General features: G+C 45.6%; 1 protein-coding gene across 2 annotated transcripts in view; it reads right to left on the reverse strand.

Annotated features, from left to right (window-relative positions):
• LOC139313778 (E3 ubiquitin-protein ligase COP1-like) overlaps nt 1-15,345 on the reverse strand; it is a 59,938-nt gene that overhangs the window by 5,065 nt on the left and 39,528 nt on the right. The window contains exon 4 of one of the 2 annotated variants that reach the window (XM_070939230.1): nt 9,120-9,196. The gene's annotated coding sequence lies outside the window, so the exon portion shown is untranslated. Of the gene's footprint in view, nt 1-1,369; nt 1,479-9,119; nt 9,197-15,345 lie in introns of those variants that run through there. The other variant, XM_070939229.1, reaches the window with a different exon arrangement.

Below are 15,345 nucleotides of genomic sequence, written 5' to 3' on the forward strand. Positions count from 1 at the left end.
AAATACAAAACATAAAAATATTGGCCTCTAAAGACCATACTAAAAATAAGTGTTTTGTATATTTTATAAAGACAGAGCTGTAGCCAAATGCAGCTGCCTCAAGAGTGTCTTTTAAACTCTGGGAATGAGGCAGGAAAAGGCCATCTCCCATCTGCCTAATAGTTCAGACTCAAAGAGCAGCAGAGCTTCTGGGTTTCTCCTGTAGACTGTAACATCTGCTGAAACACATTCTCTTCTGTAATCAGGCTCCAAATGCTTCAAAAGGCAACTCCCATTGCCTCCCCTAATAACTGAGGGAGACACAGTCCAATCTTCCTGGATAGCACCTGATTGCCCATCCCTCTCCAGGAGTTTTCACTTTCCACATTATAACAAGAAATATCAACACTAACTTTGTTTTAAAAATGTAAATCCTACTATGTAGGGGATACAATCATAGTTCTGCTAAACTATCTAGAACTGTGATGGCGAACCTATGGTACGCGTGCCACAGGTGGCACACATGTGCGCACCGGCCAGCTGATTTTCAGGCCTTCCGGGCCCACCAGAAGTCAGCAAATGTGCTGTTTCCGGCCTCCGGAGGCTTCCAGAGGGTTGTTTTTTCCCTCCCCGGGCTCCAAGAAAGCCTCTAGTGCCTTAGGAGGGCGAAAAACAGGCCTACCGGGCTCACCATACCATCATGTGCCAAAAGCAGGGGGAGCACGGGGGGGGGGCACACAAATGCATGGGAGGGGGGGCGCATTGGATTATGGATGTGAGCACCTGCACTCCCCCCGCTTTTGGCACATGATGGCAAAAAGGTTAGCCGTCACTGATCTAGAATAACTGGCCGTGAATATTCCCCATGAAGAGTCTTTTAAGTCAAGGAACATTTTTCTTTTTCATACCACAACAGACACACACAATTTCGAGAGGCAAAAATTTTGATTTAGTGTATGAGAAATGTTTTCACTTTATTCCCAAATGCCAATCTGCAAAGGTAGCCCAAAAGTTGCTTTCTCACAGTTTAGACAGTACCTTTTTGTGAGATTGCATGAGATCACAACTGCATCAATAAAATTTGCAATAGTGATGAGAGCTTCATATGAAAAAGAAGCTCATTGTATTGGGGCCACCAACGAATAGCAGAGATCTTGGTATTCTATATTTGTTCTATAATTTATCTGCCTTTAAAATGGGAATGAGCAACAAAATTTTACAGACATCCACCAAGGTGTCTGCCCCCCAATTTCGAAGTAAAAACTAAATACTGAAAGCAAACATGTCATCAAGGCTTGGTGCGAGATGTAATGACATCTCAGTGCTTTCTCTCGAAGTGTGACCTGTGACCCACTGAGAAAGGAAGAGGAAGTCAGGGTTACTAGCTCACCTGCTCAGCTTTTCTTCATACTCTTTGCAGAGTATGAAGAGTTCCTCTTTTTCTTTGGCCAGTTGCAGATTTTTATTCGTAAGCTCCTGAATTTTTAATTTCAGCTCCTCTTTCTCTGTCAGCAGTTTTGACATTTCCATTGTCTTTCTGCAAATTATGAAGATCGGAGAGAAATTAGCTTCCTTTGTAAAAGAATGAGCTTTTTTACTGGAATGATCACTCTTTTTCTTCAATTAAAACACATTAAAAATACCTTCATGGGTGGGTGGGTGCGTGTGTGCGCTTTCGTGCACCACGTTTGTGCGTGTACGTCAATGCACAGGAAATAATGCTTTGACCATTTATTTTCCTTTTTTCTAAATATGTTCCATGAAAGGCACAAACAAATTCAAAATGATTTTCAGAAGCAAAGTAAAGTTATGGATGTAGGATATGGGGAAAGTTCTCACTTTTTTTAAAAAAATTTTTTTAATTTGATTTATATGCCGCCCTTCTCCGGAGACTCAGGGCGGCTTACAATGCATTAAGCAATAGCCTTCATACTTTTGTATATTTTATACAAAGTCAGCTTATTGCCCCCACAAACTGGATCCACTTACCTTAGAAAGGATGGAAGGCTGAGTCAACCTTGAGCCTTGGAGAGGTTCGAACCAGCAGTAAATTGATTCGAACCAGCAGTAAATTGCAGGCAGCTGTGTTAATAACAGGGTGCGTAGACCACTGTATTATCAAGGCTCACTTCTCACAAATGCCTAACTGTCGACATATTTCTTTTTTTTTTATTGAAAAAGTTTTACAAATATCAATTTTTCCCCCATTTCCCCCCCCATCCCTCCCTAACCCCCCAAACCCTCCCCTCTTCCCATGACTTCCCCAAGGTGAAATCCATCCATCCACATTATATTATATCATACTTTACCACCCCTCTATTCTCCCCCCTGTGCCCTATACATTTCTACATAACAATAAGCTATTTTGCCCCCTATAAACTATACATTTCTACACAACATTCAGCTAAATGCTATCTGATACTTCCTAGTTTGATATTTATTCTGCACATAATCTATCCATTTCTTCCACTCCCATGCATAAGTCTCCTGAGTCCGGTCTTTTAGATATGCTGATATCTTGGCCATTTCTGCAAAACTGGCCATCTTCAAAGTCCATTCTTGAATTGTAGGCATATCCCTTTTCCAATATTGACCAATCAATAACCTAGCTGCTGTCACCATATACAATATCAATTTTTTTTCACCCACTGAAAAGCCCTTAACTATACCCAGTAAAAACAATTGAGGAGAAAATAATTTTTTTTTCCAAGACATTTTGCATAACCCACCAAATTTTTATCCAAAAAGCCTTTGCTTTCTTGCATGTCCACCATATATGATAATATGTAGCATCTAAACAATCACATCTCCAACATTTCGGTTGAACATCAGGATACATGCATGACAATTTCTTAGGATCTAAATGCCACCTATAAAACATTTTATAAAAATTTTCCTTCAAATTCTGCGACTGTGTGAATTTAACATTCTGAACCCATATTTTTTCCCAAGTTTCCATCATAACTGGTTCTCCAAAATTTTGTGCCCATTTTATCATACAATCTTTAACCAATTCATTTTCTGAGTCTCTTTCTAACAAAACTTTATAAACCCTCTTAATATGCATTGGGCCTTTCTCTTTTATCTGTCTAACCAATTCTTCTTCATGGAACATTAATCCAATTTTTTGATCTTCTCTCCATCTCAGTTGAAGTTGATTATACTGTAACCAGGTTAAATTAATCCCTTCTTCCAACAGTGTTTAATGACTTCAATTGCCATCTGCCCCCATCATTCAAAAGTACTTCTTTATATAACCCCCCCCCCGAGTGACTTTATATTTATATTCCATATAATATGACCAAGATCCAACCACAACGGTATTTTATAATCCCATTTGAGTCGGTGCTTCTTCCATACTCTCATCAAGGAGCTTCTAAGTATATGGCTGTTGAACACTTTATCCACCTTGTTTTCATAGAATAAATATGCATGCCAACCAAATTCAAGATCAAAACTCTCAATATTCAATATTCCAGTCTTTGTCCTTCCAAACCAATCACTTGCTTGTGTAAACGCTGCTGCTTCATAATACAATCGCAGGTTTGGAAGTTTAAGGCCACCCCTTTCACGAACATCTTGCATAATTTTCAGTTTAACTCTTAGCTTTTTCTCATTCCAAACAAACTTATTCACTCCTTTTTGCCATTCCGTCAAATGTTTATCGCTTTTAAGCACCGGAATCATTTGAAACAAAAATAAAAATCTAGGTAGAACATTCTTTTTCCAGGTTTCCATATCTTTTTGTACCTTTCGCCACAACACCTCATAGTTATTTTGAAACAGTTTTATATTTGAATCTGCAACTTGGACTCCTAGATATCTCACCTTTGATACTATTTCAAAGCCTGCCTTCCTTTCAAATTCCTTCTTTTGATCAACTGTCATATTTTTAACTATCATCTTGGTTTTTTTCTGATTCAGTCTGAATCCTGATACCATACCATATTCTTCTATAACGTCTTTCATCTGAATTATTTCAACAAGTTGGTCTCTCAGAGATAGTAGTACCGGGGACTTCCGGTTGGTGCCTTAGGGACACAGACGGGAAATGGCAAGCTCCGTAGAGCTTCGCCAAAACCCTGTCTGCTAAACTGCTGCCGACAGGTCTGCGGACCTCCCCTGTCTTAAAGGGACAGGGGGACAAGAAGGGACCCCTTTGGCGGCCGAGAGGAATGGGCAGGTTCCTCGGGGCCAGAGGCTTTCCCTTCACGTTGGCGGCAGTGGAACGACAGCCATGGCGGCTGTCCTGATCCTGCGGCAGCTAGGAACAAGGATCGTGCTGGAGAAGAGGAGGAGAAGCGGAGAAGAATAGAGAGCGAACGTCTCGAAGCTGGGTGAGTGACACCAATCCAGGCAAAACAACACACATATTTGGACTTTAAAAAATAAGACCCTAAACTTCAAATAGCGGCTACAGAGCCGTGGGGCTTGAAGATTTAAAAGAAAAAGAAAAAAAATAGAATGAGGACCCGAAATAGTCTTTGTTTTATTAAATTTGGCTTAGAAGAATTGACTTTTAACAACCCAGTAAATTGACTTTGCTTTTATTTGGAACGGTTTGGAGAAATGTCTCCTTGGGAATTTACACCTTTGAAAGTTAACAAAGCTAATGAAGATAGACAGACGGATGGCTACAAAATTGCCATGGAGTCTGCAGTGACTAAGCAGGAAAGTGGATTGAAGAGATTTCCCTTTCTGTTTGAAAAAGGAACATTTTAAATGGCTTTTTACTTTGGATTGCCTTGAAATTTACATTGGATTTATGGACTTTGGAGGTTTCTATTCTGTCCCAGATGATTTTAAGAAGAAAGAAGGAATATTTTGGACATTAGACAATGGAAATTAACAAGCCTTGGAAAAAAAAATTAGGTGTGGCGCAGGAAAAAAAGACAGGAAGTTGATGCACTACACACGGAACAGACATTATAAAATCATTAAAGGAACATACAGAATTTTTTAATTCGAATGGATGAACTTTGAAATGGAACAATTATGGACAGATAGAAAAAGGAAGAAAAGGAGGAAATAAAGTAATAAATTTTAAATGTAACTGAACTGAAATGTAAAGATTAAAAGCCTAAAAGTATATATGATTTTTGGATAAAAACAGAAAAGCTTTTTGAGTAATAAAAATAGAAAATAAGAGATGGCAATTAAAATAGAGGATGATATACAGGTGGTCAAAAACAATAAAGAAGAGTATATATTATTGTGAGACAATTTTAAGGAAAATTTATTGCTTGATGTAATATGCTTTAATTTTAATTGGTAAACAAATGTTAATTTGATGAGTATGCTGGATTAAGGCTTTATTGAACAAACTATCAAACACACAGATATTAGCGATAAATTGTGATTTAATTTAATATATACTGGAAATGATGATTATTATGAAATATATTGAGAATTAATTTGAAAGATTGTGCTGGAAGCTGACATATTTATTTATTTATTTATTTATTTATTTATTTATTTAATTTGTATACCGCCCTTCTCCCAGAAGGGACTCAGGGCGGTGAACAGCCAAAATTAAAAAACATACAAATGCAAAAGTTAAGATAATTAAAAGAATTAAATCACTGGCTACCCAAATTTAAAACCCCAAATCCATAAAATTTAAAATCCCAATTAAAAAACCATTTAGGCTAGGCCGGCTTGATGAAATAAAAACGTCTTCAGGGCTTTACGGAAGGTCCGGAGGTCCGGGATCAATCGTATTCCAGGAGGCAGCTCATTCCACAGGGCGGGTGCCCCCACAGAGAAGGCTCGCCCCCTGGGGGCCGCCAGCCGACATTGCCTGACCGACGGTACCCCGAGGAGGCCCTCTCTGTGAGAGCGTATTGGCCGGTGGGAGGTTATCGGTAGCAGCAGGCGGTCTCGCAAATACCCTGGCCCTAAGCCATGGAGCGCTTTAAAGATGAGAACCAACACCTTAAAGCGCACCCGGAAGACCACCGGGAGCCAATGCAGCTCGCACAGGAGAGGTGTTACGTGGGAGCGCCACGTCGCTCCCATAATCACCCGCGCGGCCGCATTCTGCACCAGCTGGAGCCTCCGGGTGCTCCTCAGGGGGAGCCCCATGTAGAGAGCGTTACAGTAGTCCAGGCGTGACGTAACCAAGGCATGAGTGACTGTGCACAAGGAGTCCCGATCCAGAAAGGGGCGCAACTGGCGTATCAGGCGAACCTGATAAAAAGCCCCCCTGGCCACGGCCGTCATATGCTCTTCTAAAGACAGCCGTGTGTCCAGGAGGACGCCCAAGTTGCGAGCCCCCTCTGTGGGGGTCAGTGACTCGCCCCCAATAGCCAGAGATGGCACCAGCTGGCTATACCGGGACGCCGGCATCCACAGCCACTCGGTCTTGGAAGGGTTAAGCCGAAGCCTGTTCCTCCCCATCCAGACCCGCACGGCCTCCAGACACTGGGACATCACTTCGAGGGCATCATTGGGGTGGTCTGGGGTGGAAATGTACAGCTGAGTGTCATCAGCGTACAGATGGCATCGCACCCCAAAACCACAGATGATCTCACCCAGCGGCTTCACATAAATGTTGAACAGGAGCGGCGAGAGGACCGACCCTTGCGGCACCCCGCAAGCAAGGCGCCTCGAGGTCGACCTCTGCCCCCCTGCCAACACAGACTGCGACCGGTCAGAGAGATAGGAGGAGAACCACCGCAACACGGTGCCTCCCACCCCCAGTCCCTCCAGCCAGCGCAGCATGATACCATGGTCGATGGTATCAAAAGCCGCTGAGAGGTCTAACAGGACCAGAACAGAGGAACAACCCCTGTCCCGAGCCCTCCAGAGATCATCCACCAATGCGACCAATGCCGTCTCCGTGCTGTACCCAGGCCTGAAGCCGGACTGGCACGGATCTAGATAGACGGTTTCATCCAGGAACTGTGGGAGCTGTCGCGCAACCACACTCTCCACAACCTTCGCAACAAAGCGAAGGTTGGAGACCGGACGATAGTTTGCCAAAACGGCCGGGTCCAGAGAAGGCTTCTTGAGGAGGGGCCTCACCACCGCCTCTTTCAAGGCGGGAGGCAAGAAACCCTCTCTCAGAGAAGCATTTATAATCCTCTGGAGCCAGCCACGTGTTACCTCCCGGGTGGCCAGTACCAGCCAGGAGGGGCACGGGTCCAATAAACATGTGGTTGCGTTTAACCTCCCCAGGATCCTGTCCACGTCCTCAGGAGTCACAGGGTCGAACTCATCCCAGGTAACATTCTCAAGACCAGCCTCAGTCACCCCGCCGGGATCTACCCAGTCAGAGTCCAAGCCTTCCCGAATCTGAGCGGTTTTATCGTGCAGATACTGTGCAAAATCGTCAGCCTGCCCTTGCAAGGGGTCTTCCCGCGCTCCCTGATATAGGAGGGAGCGGGTCACCCTAAACAAGGCGGCTGGGCGGTTATCTGCCGATGCAATAAGAGCGGAAAAGTGGTTACGCTTTGCCGCTTTTATCGCCACTAGATAGGTCTTAATATGAGACCTAACTAGTGTTCGGTCGGATTCGGAGCGACTAGCCCTCCAACCACTCTCTAGGCGTCTTTTCCGGCGCTTCATCTCCCTCAGCTCCTCGGAGAACCAAGGGGCCGGGCAGGTTTGGCGTCGGGTCAGAGGCCGCAAAGGCACGACTCGGTCCAGAGCACCGGCGGCTGTCCTATCCCAGGCAGCCACCAGATCTTCAGCCGAGTCGTGAGCCAGAGTTTCAGGAACTGGCCCAAGCTCCCTCTGGAACCTATCAGGATCCATCAGGCGCCTGGGGCGGAACCACCTGGTCGGTTCCGCCTCCCTGCAGTGGGGTGCAGCGGTCAAAAGGTCCAGTCTCAGGAGAGAATGGTCCGACCATGACAGGGGTTCAATAACTATATCCCCTATATCCAGACCACTCCGCCACTGACCAGAGATAAAAACCAAGTCCAGAGTGTGTCCTCCCACGTGAGTGGGGCCATGAATTAATTGTGTCAGGTCCATGGCTGTCATGGAAGCCATAAACTCCCGAGCCATCCCAGACGCCCCACCGGTAGATGGCAGATTGAAATCCCCCATGACCAAAAGTCTGGGGGTATCAACCGCCACCCCGGCAATAACGTTGAGAAGCTCGGGCAGGGCCGCTGTCACGTGGCAGGGAGCCAGGTACGCGATCAGCAGGCCCACCTGCATCCCATGGCCCCACTTCACCAGGAGAGACTCACATCCGGCTATCTGAGGTACAGTGGCCTCCCTCGGATCAAGACCTTCCTTTATAAAATAGATAATTATCTGTTAAGGGGAAGTTAAAGTAAGAGGGATGGATACCAACTAGATAAGAGTTTGAGACTCGGAGGAAAAATGTTGGAACTAGTTAAAATGCTGGAAATCAGCCAAATAATTATAGGAGAGTTGGAGCAGACTATGCTGGAAATCAGCAAAATAAGAGTGGGAGTCCTGGAGGAGACTATGCTGGAAATCAGCCAAACATAATATGCTGGAAATCAGCCAATAAAATGCTGGAAATCAGCCAAACAAACAGGAGGAGAGTTGGAGGAGAATATGCTGGAAATCAGCCAAACAATGGAGGGAGTATAGGATGAAACTATGCTGGAAATCAGCCAAATATAATATGCTGGAAAGCAGCCAATAACGATGATAGGCTTGGAGGAGATTATATTGAAATTAGCCAAAAATATTTGGTGTTCTGGAGAAAAATATGTTGGGAACTAGCCTAACAGAATATGTTGAATAATAGCCAAATAACAGAGGGGGGTATAGAAGAAAATATGCTGGAAATTAGACTAAACAAAACATATTTTTGTGATAAATCTGTGTAACATGAAAAGAGTAATAGATGACAAGGGAGATAAAATCAAAGATAAATTGATAAAGTTTAAGATATTAAGAATTAAGGAAAGGGTCAAGAGACTAAGAATTAGATAGAACTTTGCTTTATAAAGTGTAATAAGAACGGAGTGGTATAGAATTTGAAATCAAGATTTGTGGTGATAAAATTGTAAGGTAAATAATTAGAACAAGAGGTTAGAATATTGTTTAAAAAATACCTACCTATCTACCTACCTATTCAAATTTCTATACGTTTTATCACACTTGAGAATAGCATTTACTGCAACAGCCTATGAACAAATGTTTTTTCTTACCTCTTTTTGGAGACGTTTCATGGTTTCTCTTAATCTTCTCAACAAATGGTTTTCCATCGCAAAATCAGTGATGGAAACTAGAAGGTAAGGTAATAGGTGAGAATGCAGAATAGCTTTAACATTTTTATTTCAAAAATTGGAATGTAGATCTTGAGACACAATGTCTACAATAGCACATCATTTTTAAATTATATTTGCCCTCCAGGTCCTCTAATCTGATCCTTTAGGACAGGGCTGTGTCAAGCTCCCAGCCCGTGGGCTGGATGGGTCACATCCTGGCCACAGCCACGCCTGGTTTAGTGAAGGGGAAAAAGTCCAGATACGTCACGTGATGCCGCCGTGACGACGTGAGTTTGACACCCCTGTTTTAGGACAACTGTTAAACACAACTAAAATATAAAGTTAAGCAAATAAATAATGTTTCTGTCCTAAGGATTTAGAGGAACAGTCATAATAATGAAAATTGTAATTGGTAAATTAAAATCCAACCATAAAAACATTGGCCTCTAAAGACCATACTAAAAATAAGTGTCTTCTGTATTTTATAAAGACAGAGCTGTATCCAAATGCAGCTTCCTCAAGAGTGCCTTTTAACTCTGGGAATGATGCAGGAAAAGGCCATCTCCCATCTGCCTAATAGTTTAGTCTCCAAAGAGCGGTGGAGCTTCTTGTTCTCTCCCGCAGACTTCAACGTCTGCTGAAACGCATTCTCTTCACATTCTCTTCGGTAGTCAGGCTCTAAGTGCTTGAAAAGGCAACTCCCTTTGCCTCCCCTAATAACTGAGGGAAACACAGTCCAATCTTCCTGGATAGCACCTGGCTGCCCATCCCTCTCCAGGACTTTTCACTTTCCATATTATAACAAGAAACATCAACACTAACTTTGTTTTCAAAATGTAAATCCTACTATGTAGGAGATACAACCATGGACCTGCTAAACTACTGTATCTAGAATGATCTATATAACTGGCCGTGTTATAATATTCCCCATGAAAAGTCTTTTAATTTAAGGAACTTTTTTCCTTTCAAACCACAACAGACGCTAACAATTTCTAGAGGTAAAATTTTTGATTTAGCGCGTGAGAAAAGTGTTCACTTTTTCCCCAAATGCCAATCTGCAAAGGTAGCCCAACAAGTTGCTTTCTCACAGTTTAGGCAGTACTACTTTTTTTGAGATTGATTGCGATCACAACTGCATCAATAAAATTTGCAATAGTGATGAGAGCTTCATATGAAAAACAAGCTCATTGTATTGTGGCCACCAACAACTTTTTATTTTATATATTTATTTTATTCGGCTTATATGCCGCCCTATCTCCCAATGGACTCAGGGCGGCTCACAATAATAAAAACACAAGCAACAATACAAAATAAAATCTAAAATCTAAAAAATTTAAAATTTAACCCTTAAAACCCCCCATCAGACCAGGTCAAGCGATTTAAAAAGCCAAGCTTTTAATTCACGACGGAAGGTGCGAAGGTCAGGCGCTGGGCGCACCCACCGAGAAGGCTCTATCCCTGGGGGCCGCCAGCTGGCACTGTCTAGCCGACGGCACCCTGAACAGGCCCTCTCTATGGGCGCGAACCAGGCGATGGGATATCGTTGCTGGTTGTAGGTGGTCCGCCAAATATCCTGGGCCTAAGCCATGTAGGGCTTTATAGGTCATCACCAGCACCTTGAATCTCACCCGGAGGGCAACCGGTAACCAATGCAAGCCGAGCAGGAGGGGTGTAACATGGGAGTATCGGGATTCTCCCATCACAACCCCTGCAGCTGCATTTTGCACCAGCTGAAGCCTCCGAATGGTCCTCAAGGGCAGCCCCATGTAGAGAGCGTTGCAGTAGTCAGTCCGTGAGGTGACCAGCGCATGAGTAACTGTGCGTAGGGCATCTCGGTCCAAGTAGGGACGCAACTGGCACACCAGACGTATCTGGGCGAATGTCCCCCTGGTCACGGTCGTTATATGATCTTCTAAGCTCAACTGTGAATCCAGGAGGACACCCAAGTTGTGCACCCTGTCTACAGGGGGCAAAACTTCACCCCCTATAGTCAGCAATGGCACCTCTCCCCTGAATCGAGATGCCGGTACCCACAGCCACTCGGTCTTGGCCGGGTTGAGTTGCAGTCTGTTTCTACCCATCCAGACCCGTACCACTTCCAGGCACCGGGCCATCACATCGAGGGCATCTCTGGGTTGGTTCGGGGTGGAAATAAAGAGCTGAGTATCATCAGCATACTGATGATACCTCACCCCAAAACCACGGATGATCTCCCCTAGCGGCTTCATATAGATGTTGAACAGGAGGGGTGAGAGGACCGACCCCTGGGGCACCCCATAAGTGAGGGGCCTCGAGATTGATCTCTGCCCCCTTGTCAACACCACTTGCGTTCCACCCGAGAGGTAGGAGAACCACCATAAAACAGTGCCCCCCATTCCCAACCCCTTGAGGATACTGTGGTCGATGGTATCAAATGCCACCAAAAGATCCAATAGGACCAGAACAGAGGAATAACCTCTGTCCCGGGCCCTCCAGAGATCATCCACCAGCGTGACCAATGCCGTCTCCGTGCTGTACCTGGGCCTGAAACCCAATTGGTACGGGTCAAGGTAATCCGCTTCATCCAGAAACAGCGGAAACTGACGTGCCGCCACATTCTCGACAACCTTCACTAAAAAGCGGAGGTTGGAGACTGGACAAAAATGACTTAAAACAGCTGGATCCAAGGCCGGCTTCTTGGGAGGGGCCTCACCACCGCCTCCTTCCAGGTGGTCGGGAAGTTACCCTCCCTCAAAGAAGCCACTATCACCACCTGGATCCAGCCTCGTGTCACCTCCCAGGCTGAATAAACCAGCCAGGAGAGACACGGGTCCAACACACATGTGGCCGCACTCAGCTTCCCCATGATCCTGTCCACTTCCTCTGGGGTAACAGAGTCACACTCTTCCCAAAGCACAAGATCTGCTGTCTTACCCCCGTCTGACTCTGTCCAGTCAGAGTCCAGGCCATCCCGAATCTGAGCGATTTTGTCTGACAGGTGCTGACCAAACTCCTCGGCTCATCCCTGTAAAGGGTCTTCCCTCAACCTCTGATTTAAGGGGGAGCGGGACATCCTGAACAGGGCAGCCAGACGATTCTCTGTGGATGCGATCACATTGGTGAAGTAGAGGCGCTTTGCCGCCACCAACTCCACCAGGTAGGCCTGTGTGGCCAACCTTAACTGAAATCGGTCAGATTCGGAACGACTGGCTCTCCAACAGCTCTCTAGGCCTCGTCTACGCCACTTCATCCCCTGGAGCTCCTCAGTAAACCAGGGAGCCAACCAGGGTCTGCGACGAGTCAGAGGCTGCAAAGCAACAACCCGGTCCAGAGCCCCGGCAGCAGCCTCTTCCCAGGCCTACACCACGGTCATGGCCGGGGCATGGGAGAGAGAGAGAGGGATCATCCCAAGCTCCGTCTGCAACCTCTCAGGCGTCTGGGGCGGAACCAGATAGTTGATTCCGCCTCCCAGCGAGGAGGGGCGGCGTAACGGAAGCCTAGCCAAAGGAGATAGTGGTCGGTCTATGACAGGGGATAAATCGAAGGCGATCCCTCACCGAGCTCCACTCGCCACTACTCCGAGACAAAAACAAGATCGGGTGTTTGCACCCCCCCCATGAGTCGGGCCCTGAATAATCTGAGTCAGGTCCATCATTGCCATGGAAGCCATGAACTGCCGAGCCACCCCCGATGCTGCACCCAGGGATGGCAGATTGAAGTCCCCCAGAACAATAAGTCTGGGAAACTCTACCACCAGCCGCGAGAGGGCGTCGAGTAGCCCGGGCAGGGCTGTTGATACGCAGCTGGGAGACAGGTATGCAATCAACAAGCCCAACTGACCATACGGGCTCCACCTCATGAGGAGAGCCTCACATCCGTCAATCTTAGGAGCAGTGACCTCCCGCGGACTAAGGACCTCCCTAATAACCACCGCCACCCCCCTACCCTACCCTGGGCCCTTGGCTGGTGCAGCACCCGGAAGCCTGGTGGGCACAATTCAGTCAGAGGAACACCCCCCTCTGGGCCCAATAGCAGAGGTCTTCTGGGTATTCTATTTAAAATGGGGATTAGCAACAAAATTTTACAAGGTGCCAAGCAAACATGTCATCAAGGCTTGGTGCTATGGGGTGATATCATCTCAGTGGTTTCTCTCGAAGTGTGAGCTGTGACACCCTGGGTCATCCTTCCGGAGGTGTGTCCTTACCAGGATCCTCAGCTCCTCCACACTTTAGCACCTCAGCACTTCAGCACCTCCGCACTTCAGTTCTTCAGCACCTCAGCATCTCAGCACTTAGCTCCTCAACACCTCAGCCCTTCAGCACCTCCACACTTCAGCTCCTCAGCACTTCCGCACCTCAGCTCCTCAGCACTTCAGCACCTCTGCACTTCAGCACCTCAACTCCTCAACACCTCCGCAATTCAGCACCTCAGCTCCTCCACAACTCAGCACCTCAACTCCTCAACACCTCAGCACAAGGATTGGGATCCTGGATATATATATATGTAGCAGTCAAAGTCATCACAATCAGTGTTTCATGGTATGGTCTACTATGTCTTAATCTTTTATCTAGCTGTGAAAGTTGCTAGAGGTGCAAATTGTATGCCCCACAGTGTCATGGCAGATAGCAGATATCCCCTCCTATGGCCCCTAGTGCTCAAATCAATCAATGGCTGTCGACTATCGTGTGGTATTGGAGCTTGGGCTACAAAGCCATTGAAACATTCTTTCATTTTTTACTAATTTCGGAACAACTAGAATACCTCAAAAATGCTTGGCTGTTTATCAGGTTTGACTTTAGGGGCGCTTCTACTATGTACATTATAGCAAATGCCCTTTGCTTCTGGAGTGCGATGGAGTGGAACCATTACAGGGCACGAAACCATCTCAGGGGGTGGGGTCCTTTCTGCAAGAATGACTATCTTGAGGTCAACAAGTGTTTCAACAAGTGTCCATCTACTAAATGACCACTCACAAATGATTCCAAAAACCCTAATCATTTCTCAATTTCTAGCATGTGTCTGCTTTGTTTCATCCCTCTAGTGAATTACCATCCAATTTTACCATCCTATTTTGCCTGTGGAGAAATCCTTGGGACACATCTGTGCCAGGAACACAACACTGGTTAATTTTCTCAAGTGGCAGATTGCCCATGTCAAGGGTGGAACAGATTTATGTGACTCTCTCGATTCTTGGAACAGTTCAGCTGTGGGCAAGGTGGCTGAGGGAGGGTTATCCTGTCTTCCTCTCTTGTCTGTGGGGAGGCCTTTTAACTCTAGCACGACGACATGTTGAGAGAGTTACTGATTAGTCTTGTAAAAAGAATTTTAAAGGGAAAGGGAATTACTGTCTCCAGAAGAACCTGAGAGAGAGTCCATTTTGCCTCTGGTGTTTCAGAAGAAAGAATCAAAAGATGGAAGGGTTTCAGCTGGACATTAGGAGAACTTTCTAAAGTGAAGGGAGAGAAGATTAGACAATTGACAGCCATCAATTTTTCCTCCCAACTTTGGACATCAAAGCCCCCACTTTATCGACCCCATTGGGTCTGAAAAAGACAGTTAAGCTCTAGGCAGCTTCAGAAGAACATTGGCTCTCCTTGGAGATCCTAAGCTAAGTCTAAGAAATTTTAGAATGGTTCCACAAGGACAAATGTAAGTAAACCACCAAAGTTGAGAGTCCAGATCAATTGTGATGCAGCAGTCAAGGTATTAGATGAGGAACAAGGAGCCTCCCGGTTCAAGTCCAACCATGGATGTTCCTGGGTGACTTCATCACACTTTCTCATCCCTTTATCTCACACGGTTAATGGATGGAGGGAAAGAGGAACAAAAACTCTCCGGTACCATGAGCTCCTGAACATGAAGCAATACAGGCTGACACAAACACCTCCCAAATTCCAACCGTGGGTTGTGCAGAGGTGCGCTCCTGCATGCGCACTATGGGTTCAGGCTTCCTATTGGGAAATGGGGGAAGGCAAGGCACATACAAACAGGAAATGTTAAAATTTGCTGAAATATAAAAGGAACACTTATGTAACTGCCCCTGAATAACAGACACATACGTTCACTCTTATGCAGTGCCAGAGTAGTCTGCTCAAGCTGTAAGTCCAACCCTGAATTCTGTTGTCTATTGTCTAACTCCAAGCAAGTGCTAATTGTTAGTTGAGAAGATTCTGTGCATAGTTTCAGC

Source organism: Pituophis catenifer, unplaced genomic scaffold (assembly GCF_029215685.1).
Source record: "Pituophis catenifer annectens isolate HBS135680 unplaced genomic scaffold, rPitCat1.0.hap2 SCAF_3, whole genome shotgun sequence".
NCBI classification, from domain to species: domain Eukaryota; kingdom Metazoa; phylum Chordata; class Lepidosauria; order Squamata; family Colubridae; genus Pituophis; species Pituophis catenifer.